Genomic DNA, 13,968 nt, shown 5'->3' with positions numbered 1-13,968 from the left:
TGGGACAAAAACGTTTATTTCGTTTCGTTCGTAAATTTACAGGAAATCAATATCAGATAAGTAGGGGGTCTACCCAACACGGAAAAACATGGCTACGACACAAAAAAGTTTGCGGAACCCTGTTATAAACGGAACCATTTTATGAAAAAATTCAACACCATTCCTAACTTCTAAGTCAAAAGATGTCTAGTGGGCAGTGCATCAAACAGTTGAAATATTTACTGCGGTATATGCAGCTGGTGTTGGTTTAAGAAATGAAAGCCTTTGCGGCTGTACAGTTCGTTAGTTGATTAATGAACGCAAACCCGTGATATTTGTTTTGCATACAAAAAAAAAACATTGCTTCTAGTTGATATCTCGAAAATTTTAGTTTTGATAGACTTGCGTTGAAAAGAACAGAGATAGATCTGTTAAAAACGATCGAATTTGGTTGTGAATTTTCAGATGACGTATCTGGAACCCTCGTAGATTTATATAGAAGGATGTTACTATACAGGGTGATTATATAGGTGAGAAGGCTTTAAAATGGTGAATGTGTATCTCTATGTCAGAGCAGTGGTAACCTAGCGGTAAAGAGAGTCGTTTGAGTTCTTAGATACAGCCTTAATTCACACTTTTTCCATTAACTATATAGGATTTCCACAGCTTAAAACTAGTTTCCAAAAGCAATCGCCAGCCCGACTGTCAAACGTGACGAGTATGGTATATTCGTCCATAGATATCTTCGGGGGCAGCCTATATCTTGCGATGGGCTGAAACAGAGGACTTGTTTATCTTAGTTGTGTGGTCTTTGGGTATGTATGTTTTTCAGAGACTGCTCCATATATGTGAGTTCGATTAGTAAAATTTTGGAAGTTTCTATGGTAACTTCGCGATCTATTAAACATTTTAGAGTGAAAACATACAAAGTTGACATTTGAAAATGTATTGTTATTTTTAAAGTTTGTACTGTCTGCAATATTTGGATTTCGTTTATACAAGAGTTGAAAGAAAAGGTCCTTAGGGAAATTATCGCTTGTCTGCGATGGTCAGAAGTTTATCTATTCACTCGATGACGTCATATGTCGCTCTTATGTCGCGCTAGACGACAGAGTTGATTTCTAAATCAGGGCTGAGCAACCTTTTTTATCAACGGGCCAATTTAAATATTAAAAATTTTGGGGGACCACACATAATTTAACATATTAAGAATTAACAAAATTTAATTTTTAAAAATCATTGGCATAAGAAAATATACAAATTTTAATGAAAAATATTAATATTCCTGAAATTTAGAATGAGAAATTTTGCATCGTTTTATGCAAGCGTATATATACATAATACGTAGCATCTTTTTAATCGCACATCACTCAGTTTTAATCGGTGGTTAATATTAATCAATTGTTACATTTTGCACGTACCACCGTTATATTATTATTAATTTTATAGCATATAAGAAATGTTTGGCCGCGTGTTGCTCGTTTTTGCACAAAATGATTAAATGAACGCAACTAAATAGGAGTTTTGACAGCTGTCAAAAAAATGTTGCTCTCCCATTTTGAAAACCATGTCAGTCTTGTATCGTTAGCGCTGCGGTTAAAAAAATGTTCAATGTCCGCAATAATGACACACAGTGAAACGGTATTTAATCGTTTTTTAAGTGTTTATAGCGTTCACATGAAAAAGCTTGATATTACTGACCACTAGGGCTACCGTATTTTGTTATAAATGTAAACAATTACTCTATTGAAATCAAATCAAATGTTTTTAAAATTATCAGGTACTACTAATACAAATCGTTTTTGGTGACCTCTCATCTCCCTATCATTTTTGGGACTTGGACTTAAATTTATTAAGTTTGTCAATGTACATTTTATTTTAAATCGTTCTTTTCATTTCTTTTACAATTCTGTAGAAGCATCATTACGTCATCGGCGGCGCATCGAAAAGAAGAATTCCACAGAGATATAATTCTTATCTTACATCGGTATTATAGGAGCAACATTACGTCATCGGCGGCGCATCGAAAAGGGGAATTCTACAGAAACGAAATTGTTTATTTTCATTGGTACAAATACAGTCGAAGCTCAAATGAATATACACACATCAGACTTCACGTTGTTATAATCTCCTCGACCTATTGGCCCATAGAATAGTAGAATCCCACAATTACAACTTGATTTTTCTTTAAAAGTATATCTTTACAATTCTTTCAATTATTAAATCTCTTTTTCTATGACCCAGTTATTTTGATATACCTGTTTATTTCTTTGTCCAATCTTAATTTTTATTTACTTTTATCATATCCTTTATTATAATTTTTGGTATTGAAAGAAAATATGACGATGTCCTGTGTCCCTCAATTGGGAGGCGATACTGCCACTGTCTCTTTCCACTCTGAACTCTATTTCTAGATCTGTTCTCATGTCGCAAAATACGGGAAAGTAAACGATTTTACCACGGTCTTATCCGCCGCAGAGTCACAAATGCACGAGGCACTCTCTTTGAGTTTAAGCCTATTGCGTTGGAATCACTCCGCCCCGGTGACGATCTGGTGAATCGATTTTGCGTTTCTATTAATAAAATTATACCACTATTTATAAATTTTCGGCAATGATAACACAAAGACCGACAGTCACGCGGCATATCGTATGGCACGTCGTTTCTAATGTCGACGTTTGTCAAAGTGCGATGTCATGTTGCGTCGGCGTTTCTCGAAGTGCGTTACCCATTGAGGTTAAGTTTTTAAAGGCGAGTTACGTGTCAAACTAGTCGGTTGTTAAAAGTGACTCGACTTCGTTTTAAGCGTCCCGTCGGTCAGAGCCAATGGGTTAATAGTTGTACGATAAACGAAAAGAGAATGTAAGATAATGTGAAGGATGGAAGAAGATGGAGAAATAGAAGAATAAGAGAAATATTAAGAAGGTTGAGAGAAGAGAGTGTCAATATAATAATATACGGTAAAAAAATTATAACGAAATAAAACTCCCTGTTCAGGATAAGGGTGAAAGAGAGGTCCCCAAAAGGGGAACCATAACCTGTCATTTTAGTAGCGAATTTGCAATTTATTGAAAGGAGAATTTTTTTTATTTCATTACCTATAATTACACATACATTGTGATTAGTATCTTTAAAAGAATTTATTATACTAATGATGGTTCGACTCTTAGATATATTCAGATGAATAACAAATGAACACGTTTTCTTTTTTTCAGCTGATGGAAGCACAGTGCCAGGTAAAGGTTTTCTAGAAAGATCACCACTAGATTCATCTAGTGAAAGCCTACCCACGCCGCATCTACCGGCTCGTACTCAAGAACCTTTCGTCCTCAACGGCCATTGATTGCAATGTGCGCCGCCCACTGTCATCTGAAGAACTGTCAAGAACTATATCGGTGATCATGCTTCTTCTGCATACTTAATACGTAACATATACTCCTTCACAGAAAACAAACAATAATAATAGTTTGAGTATGTGTATGTTAGAAAGAAGAATAAACAGTGTTACTACAGTAGTAGAAGTAAGGAAGAAAAATGATGTTAAAATTATGCTGGCATTTCCTTTGACAATGATTTTTTGATTCATAGTTGTGTTAAAAACAAAATGGGTTCGTAATTTATAAGACGTCACATCACAGGCAGCGTGGCCGAGCGGTCTAAGGCGCTGGTTTTAGGCACCAGTCCGAAAGGGCGTGGGTTCGAATCCCACCGCTGTCAAATTCACTTTTAATTTTGACAGAGGGAAAAGTTTTCATATTTTAATTTTGTTATTTTAATAAAAATATTCAATTGTAAGTTGGTCTTCAATTAGTGTGTGTGTGTGTGTGTTTTTTTTTTTTTTTTTTTTTTTTTTTTTTTTTTTTTTTTTTTTTTATAGAGGTTTAAAAATACATTTACGTATCATAGGGCCTGATGTTGGTGCCCCGTATGTCGGACTCGATCTAGATCAATACCGACTAAAAACAATCCTCTCTCTTCGGTATCCCTGGTCCCCACGGCATGGCCGTTAGGCATTACTTCGCGGGGGGGATTTAGCCGCAGCTTTCTCTGATAGAGTGGCTGTTCAGGCCAACTTCCTCCGCTCTTGCTCTATTTTACGCAACTCCTTCAGCACCGTCGTACAGTACGCGCTCGTAAGTTCCCAGGCCGAAGGCGAGGATAGCATTGTAGCTATCAGAGTTTCAGGATAGATTTTGCATCCCACACCTTCTTCCCAAGACCTCCTGGCTTCGTTAAATCGGGGGCAGACGAAAAAGACATGCTCTGCATCTTCAATCATTCCGACACAATTAGGACAGTCAGGGGAATCTTCGTATTTGAACCTATGGAGATACGCTCGATAACAGCCGTGGCCGGATATCATCTGAGTCAGGTAGTAGTTCAACTCTCCATGATCTCGGTTCACCCATGGCTCTAGGTTTGGTATAAGCTTACGCGTCCATTTTCCTTTCGTCGACTTATCCCAGGACGATTGCCACTGTTGCAAGCTTTTCAGTCTTCCCCGAATTCTAAGTTCAGCTGAAGTTGGATCTGATTTGCTATTTTTGCTACGGTACAGATCAGTTCTTTCGTCCGCAAGAAGCGCAACAGGAACCATACCTGCTATCACGCATGCCGCATCCTCCGATACTGTACGAAAGGCGCTAGCTACCCGTAGAGTGCTGACTCTATAAACAGAGGCGATTTTCCGTCGGGACTCCTGTTTGGTCAGTGCGTCGGACCATATGGGTACTCCGTACATAAGCACTGACGTAGTCACCGACGCTAATAACTTCCTTCTGTTTTGCTTGGGACCTCCGACATTAGGCATGAGTCGGCAGAGTTTCGCTGTCACCAGAGACGCTTTCGCTGCTGCTCTCTCAGCCTGATCTTTAAAGTTTAGCCTATGGTCGATCATTACTCCAAGGTACCGTATAGCTGGTTGAGTTGCGATTTCACAGCTGCCGACATTGAGTGTGATGGTCTCCGCAACTCTCCTGCCAGTAATGAGCACTGCTTCCGTCTTCTGCTCAGCCAGTTCTAGTCCGACTGACCTCATCCACAGAGTGATTATTTGGAAGGATCTTTCAAATGCCCACTTCACTTCCTCCAAGTGTTTCGCTACTATAACGACTGCTAGATCATCAGCGAATGCGACGAGTTTAGTTTCGCTGGGTAGATGTTTCTTTAGGAGTCCATCGTACATAGCGTTCCACAAAAGTGGCCCCAGTACTGACCCCTGTGGGACGCCTCCAGTGACTTTGTACTCCTCCGTCCCGGTTTCCGTAGTGTACATGAGGACTCTATCAGAGAAGTAACTAGCGACTATTTTACGTAGGTATAGAGGTACATTCAGTGAGCTAAGTGCCCCCATGATAACCTCCCATTTTGCTGAGTTAAAGGCGTTTTTAATGTCCAAGGTGGCAACCAGGCAGTATTTTATCGAGCCTCTCTTCCATCTTTTCCCAGACACTGCTAGTTTTGCTATATTGACTACTTGCTCTATAGCATCTAGCGTAGACCGGCCTTTTCTGAACCCATACTGTGAGTTAGCTAGGTGGGGTTCAACTGCTGCTTCGATCCTGCTGTGGATAATACGTTCTAGTATTTTCCCCGCAGTATCCAGCATACAGAGGGGCCGGTATGACGATGGCTCGTCTGGTGGCTTCTTACCTTTAGGGAGAAGTACCAGTCTCTGTCGTTTCCACGCGGTAGGAAAGGTCCCTTCCAGTAAGCAGCTATTGTAGGTCTCCAAGAAGACTCCTGGTGTTGCTACAACAGCTTGCTTAAGAGCTACGTTGGGGATCCCATCCGGTCCCGGAGCTTTGTTGTTTCCAACCCTACCGCATGCTACCATTAGCTCCTTCTCGGTAATAGGGGGGATTTCATTCGGATCCACAATCCCTAGTTGAAAGGAGGATTTTGGTTGCGTGGGGAACAGAGCTCTGACAATTCTTCCTAGTAGAATAGGACAAGTGGGCGTTGTATTCTCATGTCTCAGTTGTTTAACTACAACCTGGTACGGCTTGCCCCATGGATTCTTTTCAACCTCTTCCAACAATATTTTCCACGCGTTTCTCTTGCTCTCTTTAATGGATTTATTTAATTTTAATCGCGCTTCCTTATATTTGTCGTAGAGCTGCTCGAATTGTGGTGTTTTCCGAGCCCGTTGGGAGGTTCTACGCGCCTTAACACATATTTTCCTAAGCTCAGCAATGTTATCATTCCACCAGTACACCGGTGGGGTTCGGTTGTTGTTGCGTCGCCTTGGCATTGTTGCATCGCAGGCCTCGGTCAGCCTCCTTATGATTTCAGCCGCCTTTTCACTGGCACTTTTGGAAAGCAGTGGTCGATCCTCGAGTGCTATCTTGAACAGGCCGGGATCATACATGCTAGTCCTCCAACCCACTGAGCCAGTTCTTGTGTGTGGTACTCTATTTGTATTTGGCTTACATGATACCTCCCAGTATATGGCACAGTGGTCGCTAGCGGTGTAAGTATCCGAGATCTCCCAACTGCTATTTCCTCTTGCCAGTGTACTGCTGACGAAAGTGAGATCCACAATTGAGCTCGCCTCGCCTCTTGTGAACGTGGGTTTATCGCCTGTATTAAGTAAGGCGACGTCCAACAGTGACATCGCTTCCAGAAGCTGGCAACCTCTAGTGTTAGTAGCTTTACTACCCCAGTCCACTGCCCAAGCGTTAAAATCTCCAGCTATAGCTACCGGGGAGTACATTCGGGCATCCTCCACTAATTTGGCCAGGAACCGGACGAACTCATCGTGTGTTAGGCTAGGTGGCGCATAGCAACTGTAGAAATGTACTCCATTAAATTTGGCTCTTACAAATCCAGAACAATTATTTTGATTACCCTGGAGAGGTTTAGTGCCACATGCCCAGATGACAGCTTTTCCTTCCTTATCGGTGATCCAGTTTAGGCCACTGATGTGCTTATAGGGTTCCGAAATTAGTACTATGTCTAATTTTAGCTCCCGTACGGTCTGCATGAGTAGGTCTTGGGCAACCTCACAATGATTAAGATTAATTTGTAGTACCTTGATCATTTTTGAGGCTGTCTTAACATCTGAAGTGCTTTTTTAAATACAGGGCATTGACCACATCCTGCAATGTGAGCACAGTCTTCGGAATTCCCAATGTCAACACAGAGGACACATCGGGCTTCCTTACCGCACTCTTTGGCTTTGTGGCCTATTTCCCCACATTTGATGCAGCTCTTCGATCTGTCATGTTTGTTGCTGCATTTGTTTGCAACGTGACCATAGTGCCAGCACCTGAAGCATTTTATAGGCCTTTGAGTAGCTCTTATTCTACAATTGACCCAACCTATCTTGACGTTTTGCCGCTCTGTTAAGGTTCTGGCCAATTCTGCTGCTACTCTAATAGAAGCTGTAAGTGTTCCTCCGTATGCTTTGCGAAGGGACTTGACGCAGTGTTCAGAAATATGGCTTCCTCCGCCAGTTATTTTCTGTAGGGCTTCTACGATTTCAGGCACCGTCGTGGTTTCGTCTAGGTCCTTAATCTCTAATTCCTGTTCAGGTACTTTGCATACTACCGTAGCATCTTTTCCAAGAACTGTGGAAATGGTGTTTCTTATCTCCTGCGTTTTATCTTTTTGATTTTTCGCTAGGATAAGAAGCATATCGCCCGTAGCCGTCCTTCTAATTTTATCAACACATTTGCCTATATGATCCGCGGAAGCATCTTTTTTGACCCGCTTAAGGATCTCGGCGTACTGATCCTTCTGGCTTGGGCGAATGATAAGAGCACTCGGACGCGTTACTACTTTTTTCTTGGGTTGCTTTTTCTTTTTTACCTCTTTCCACTCCGAGTGATCGTGTGGAAGTGGCGGCTTTGGCTTCAGCTCTGACCTTACCGTAACTGCTAAGTCCGTTGTATTAGCTTTTCGTAGTTTCGGTGCCTGGCTGATCTCCAAGGGTGAAGAGCGTTCCGTCCTTTTGACTTTTCGCGTTTTTCGGCTCTTCGGTGTTGCCGATTTGCTTTCTTCTTCGGTTTCTTTTACAGTCGTGTCTGAATACAATCTGTATAGAGACGGTGACGTTTGCACTTCTCCTACAGATGTGGTGGCGTTTGATTTTCCGACGCTTCCAATTTCCCTGGTGATCTTTGCAAACGATGTACCTAGCGCGGCCACATGTTTGCGGATCTCTCCATGAACGTTTAATTTGCCCTTTATGTACTCCGCCAGGGCAGTGATTGTATTTTCGTGGAGCTGTAATGCCTTCTTCAGCTCCATATTACTTTCATTTTCGTTTGTTTTTTTGATTAATTTATCCATGCTGTTCCCACGAGAACCTAGGGAAATATACAGTCCGCTTCGGCAGAGCCCCGGTTACCGAAGTAAGGCCACTTAAATACGCCTGAGGTGGGACCTGGTACCCTCAGGGGAGCGCTTGCGACGACCATTCCCTGTCGCCTTCCAGTCCTGGGCACGCTAGACCACTGACATCGGGTTGTGTTTTGTCCGCGAGGGCTATTTTATTTCACCCCTACCCTGTTTCGCAAATTGCGACTCTCGGGCTTTCCCCTATCCGCAACCTTGGGGACGCGCCACGTAGCAGTACACCTCAGCCCGTGGTGTGTGTGTGTGTGTGTGTGTGTCTGGATGTCTGTGTGTGTGTTTCTCTCTCTCTCTGTGTGTGTGTGAACTTTGACGGGTCCTTTTCTTGTAGCCATCATCATTTCAGCTTATAGACATCCACTGCAAGGCATAGACCTCCTAAAAAAATTTCTTTATATACAATAATCGCCACACTTGGTAGCAGGGTTGACGATTCCAGTGTGATAATGGTACGCAAAGGATGCTGCTGCCCATCCTCTGGAATCTTGATTATGAGCAGTGACAATCCTGTATATAATAATTAATGCACAAATTGTGAATAATATAAGATCACAAGAATCAGGCCCCTACCACCGTGCTCCTATTCGGTCTTCAGTCTATTTTGCGCTGTCACAGGTCTTTGGTCTCCAGACCGGACTTTAGTATTTAATCTCTTATTCTCAAGTTTTAAGGCTACCGTTCCTTGGTCTTTGCCGCCGTACATTATCGATCTTTCTTTGCATCTACGGTAGTGAATAGTCAACTTTATAATAGTTATAAATTCTTTAGAACATTTCAAAGTGAATCGTTCCGTTGCGGTGATCCGGGTATTTCAACATTTTAATGGCGTAGCATTTTGTTGTCGCCCGTTTGAAACGGGACTCGCTGAGACATCAAGCGGGTATCCTTTGTGCTCGGAAGAGTATGACGGGACTTGCCGTGGCTTTTGTTTGGCCTATGATTCAATGTTTAGAATTAAATCTACCTTATTAATGCGTGAAATGTGTACGGTTTTATATACTAACTGACCTGGTGTACTTCTTTCTGTTTAATTGTTTGTGAATTAACAGATTTCAGATTTTTAAATGCACATAATTATTTTTTTATTATTACGCTCTTTGTTCACTGCTAAGTAGCTGATGGGTTGGCGATCGCAGTGTGGTATATAGAGAATGCTGCTGCCCAAGCTGTGTCAATCTGATCATTATTAACATTTAAAAAAATAATGGATGTTACACATGGGCCAATTTCATAGATTTACAATAAGAACGGTGAAGTATCCTGCATTGAGTATCTTCCGATGACCTTGACAAAGTCACCGATCTGGGATTTCAAAGCCTTAAGGCCCCGGCGGCAACCTTTTCTGCTATTGGCTCACTGCCACTTAAGTTGCCTACCTTCTGAGTTATGAAAGGTTCGACATTTAAAAAGTTGTATATTTAGTTTGACAATATACTTCATTTTTAATTTTAAGATAAACGACTCGCTATAGTAAATTTTACACTAGACGCAGTACCCAAGTATAAAAATTACAAGCAGGCAAATCCGCTAAGAGAATTGATTCTACATACTACACGGTGCACCCGACTTGGTCCGGATAACCGGCTTGATGTATACCCGGTTCAACCGGGCACGGAGCCGCGGTCGCTAGGGAAATCACCCGGGACGCGGACGAAACGGGTAATCTCGGTTTATCTTGTCGCGGTGACGTCACACTTCGTGACGACGTCACACGTAGCCGTGACGTCATCGGACGTGATGTCACATAGGATTTGTATGCGAGTAAAATTGATATGGGTTCGTATGAGTGACTGAGACAAAAACTTGTGTAAACAGAATAATGAAGTGTAAACACAGATTGTATTCAATTATTTATAATAAAAGGTATTGCTTTCGTAGCCTTTTTGGAAGTTAATTTAAACAAGCTTAGGGCACCCCAAAAAATATCTATTTGGGTAAATACAATAATCGCCATGCTTGGCTGGCGCGTTGGTAGATGCAGTTTGGTATTATGGTAAAGGACGCTGCTGCCTATCCTCTGGAAGATGGTGTATGACCAGTGGCAATTCCGTATAATTATAGCATTAAGTGTGCATTTATACATAAAACTGTGTCCACGAAATCGAACCAACTATCGCAAGTACAGCACTGTGGGTTTAGAAAGTTTGGTTAAATTTGAATCCTAACTTGTTTTAGGTTTCAAACGCGACTCTAAATTTTCATTTGCTAGTTTACTGTTTTGTTTATTACTTTACTTTAAATTATATTTATACAACAGAATGGGTTATTTATTATTATTATATTAGAACACATATTAATATTTGCATAGGGAACTAAGATATTATAGCTTCACAAGTAAAGTGCATGTGGCTTGGGAACTTCCAGGTGTATATATATATATATATATATATATATATATATATATATAATTAGCGTGTTGTGTGTGTGTAACACTATCTATAAATGTGTTATATCCGGAACCTGGTCAAGATTATTAAAGAGCTTACCTCTTCCACTAAATAGATTTCTTAAAAAACATTACTGTATACATCTTTGAAATGTTATAACATTGAATTTATGTTGTAGTAGTATTGTTCGTCAAGATATCTTGACTAGCAAGATATAGGATCTTAAACCACGTGTAAATAAAATACTGCAGAGGACATATAAACCTTTGGCCGAAAGGTATCGCTGAAATAATACCATAACAATTTGAACAGCATATTAACGCATATCCATAATAGAAATTGATTTCTAGGGAACATTATCAGTTTCTTAAAGGTTGCCAAAAACAGTTTCAAGGACGTTCACCATCCACGAGGCTCAGGGGCTAAAGAGCGAGGTGGTTGTCGTTGTACGTCGAACAACAGGCTCTCAGGCTGTACAACAGTGTCTATAATGCTGGCGCACAACCTGATGATGGCAATATGGAGTAGGTATGATGTGGTCGCTCGAAACGTAATTTTAAAATTGGACATTATTATGGCGTCGTTAAAATAGATTAAGAGACTCACTTTTACACTGCGATATGCTATAACGTGAGTAAAATCGAAAATATTGTCCGTGGAACATAGAACCCCAATATTAAAAATATTTTAACAAAAATGAAATATAATTAAGAGAAATGTTTTTCAGGGCTTTTGTGAGAAACATAATTAAATTTTAAAAAAAGTTAGGGGAATAAATACGTTTGTAATTGTTCAGTTTCGTATTTGGGCAGTGATAATTGAACTGTATGAACTTACTGTACACATCTATTTACTTTGAATTTATTGTCGCCGTTATAGCCCATAGATGCCCACTGCAAGATATAGGCCTTACCCAAAGACAGGAGGATACCATAATCACCACGCTTGATAAGCAAGTTGACAATTGCAGTAGTATAGAACGCAGAGAACGCTGTTGTTAATCCTTTGAAAACTTCTTTGTGAGCAGTGGAAACTCTTTATAATTAAAATTGTATCCCGGGAATCGAACTCGCGAACTTCGATTTTGTCTCAATCACCAACCGCTGAGCTACAGCTGTTAATTTCTTGTATGATATTGTTAATATAATTGCATTATACGCAAAACATGTAAGTTTAAATTTAATAGAAATAAAATATACAATTGTGGGAGTCGTATATACACTGATGTGATGTCTGAATGAATAATAGGTGTAAGATTTTGTTGGCGAGCGTAGCCGACGGGCGAACTTAGTGTGCCGAATTAGTGCAGCGGGCACATGCACGCACCGGTGACGCGGGCGCAGACCTTTTGTTACTTTTGCGCCTTTGTTCTATTGCCCGCTTTCACTCGGTCGCGGAGTACAGTGCGCCCCAGAGTCCTACGACGAATGCACGTCCTTTTTGCTCGCCCTCAAGCGCTAATAAAAATTTGTTCGTGTGTTAAATAAATTGATAAAGTGTTACAAACGTCTTTTAATAAGCCACTAACTCTTTACTCAATAATTCAATGGCAGGACGTCCACAGCTGGACATAGACGAGCAGCATCCTGGACGTTCAATTCTGGGCTTGCCTGTCAGTAATATCGACTTCAAATCTTAAAGGTAGTGCAGCTACATGTTCTGCGCGCTACGTAGTCTTCCCACTGACAATTCAACTGGCCAATCTTAATTCATTCCTAATTCAATTTTGTAGAGAAACACCAGTATAACCATAGAGCGTATTGAACCTCCGGCTTATTCCAGAGAGGCTTTATCTTTAATATTTAGCAGACTGTAACTTGACGCGTGGGTTTAACTGTCAAAAGAAACTCAGAGACGATACAGCAAAGAAAGTCATTTATTAATATGCAAAAAGTAATTTATTCAATACTGTGATATGGAAACACGTTTATTTAATTATTAAAACAATTTGTGCGCGGAAAATGAATAATTCGCCTACGCGCGGTTGCGCATCGAACCATGGCTCAAATCCGACTCTCTAGAACTCCAACGGCCGCCGGCGCACGTGCTGCGCGTCTTGGCTACCAGCCAAGAGCAAGCAAGAGCGCGTATCGTGCACGCCGTGCGAGTGAGCGAGACGAGTGGGCGAGACAAACAAAAGGTTTAGCGTTGTGACGACGTCCGCGGGAACTTTCACATATGGCGGCTTTTTATATAGCAATATTATTACAATACCTATTAAATTGGTTCACACAACTAAAACTAATTAATACAAACTAACTACGCTATGTTACGAGGTACCGTAACCTGAGAGAGTGCGCGAAGATACGGTACCCCGGTAGAGTTCCGCCTATACATATTCAGTGCAAGTGAGGCTTCAAGTCGGCTTCTCTGCAGTCCGTATTAGTGAGCTATGACTTTTCCCAATATGACCAAAAGTGAAAGACTACGTTTTTGAAACATAAGGTATAATTGAAATAGAAAAATTAAAAAATTCGCTAGAGAAATCGTTACAATTATTTTTGCTACGCCTGTATGACACCACAGAGTAAATAAAAACATTTGATTAGCAAAATTGTGTTATGATCACATCCTACGCCTTCTAGTTATAAATAATAAAAAAATTTTTTAGCGTCCCAAAGAATTCTAGAGATGTAAGAAGCCAAAAGAGTAATCTAATATCGCATTCACTCCCTCCTTACTATGTAATAGAAAACAAACAAGATTACAATATCAATAATGTCTCGTCTACGTTTCCTTTTTGTGACATTTGCATAACCCGTCCCCACGCGAGCAGTCGATGGATGTATTTCATTTCTTATTCCATCGCTTTGTATTTTCTTCAACAACCATCGTGACCTTTTGACAATTCCAGAGCCCGCCACCGATGAAAGTTTGCTAATACATAAATTACAATAGATTAGTGTTTTGTTTGATAAATTGAATAAAACAAATGAGCAGCGCAGTGAATACGAAGTTATAACTGACGATTTTAAATCAAACGTTCGATTTTCAATATTTACACGTATACAGAATGATTGTAAATGGGTGTTTACACGGGCACGGGAGGTTCTCTGAGTACCTCCACAGGTTCAAGCTCAAGGAGGACTCCTCGTGCTTCTGTGAACCGGGCGTGGACCAGACCGTGATCCACCTTGTGGCCCAGTGTCCCGCATTCGGGGGACTCCGGCTCGACTTCGAGTGCCGGTCTGGCGTTAAAATCAGGGAGGAGTCAATAGCCTCCCTGATAGGCGGAAAAGATAAA

The 13,968-nt window shown here is 40.9% G+C and overlaps 1 protein-coding gene and 1 non-coding gene across 2 annotated transcripts in view; one reads left to right on the top strand and one right to left on the bottom strand.

Moving 5' to 3' along the window:
* LOC137920065 (SCP2 sterol-binding domain-containing protein 1-like) overlaps window positions 1–13,968 on the bottom strand; it is a 66,479-nt gene that overhangs the window by 36,769 nt on the left and 15,742 nt on the right. The gene's annotated exons all lie outside the window — the stretch shown is intronic.
* On the top strand, window positions 3,617–3,696 carry TRNAL-UAG (transfer RNA leucine (anticodon UAG)). Its single transcript has one exon. It is a non-coding gene; the product is annotated as a tRNA-Leu (tRNA).

Source organism: Battus philenor, unplaced genomic scaffold (genome assembly GCF_028537555.1).
Source record: "Battus philenor isolate CCGP_79_NKW_IND1 unplaced genomic scaffold, ilBatPhil1.0.hap1 SCAF_17, whole genome shotgun sequence".
NCBI lineage: Eukaryota > Metazoa > Arthropoda > Insecta > Lepidoptera > Papilionidae > Battus > Battus philenor.
The sequence above is the reverse complement of the archived record's forward strand: the minus strand, read 5'-3'. Positions and strand labels throughout refer to the sequence as shown.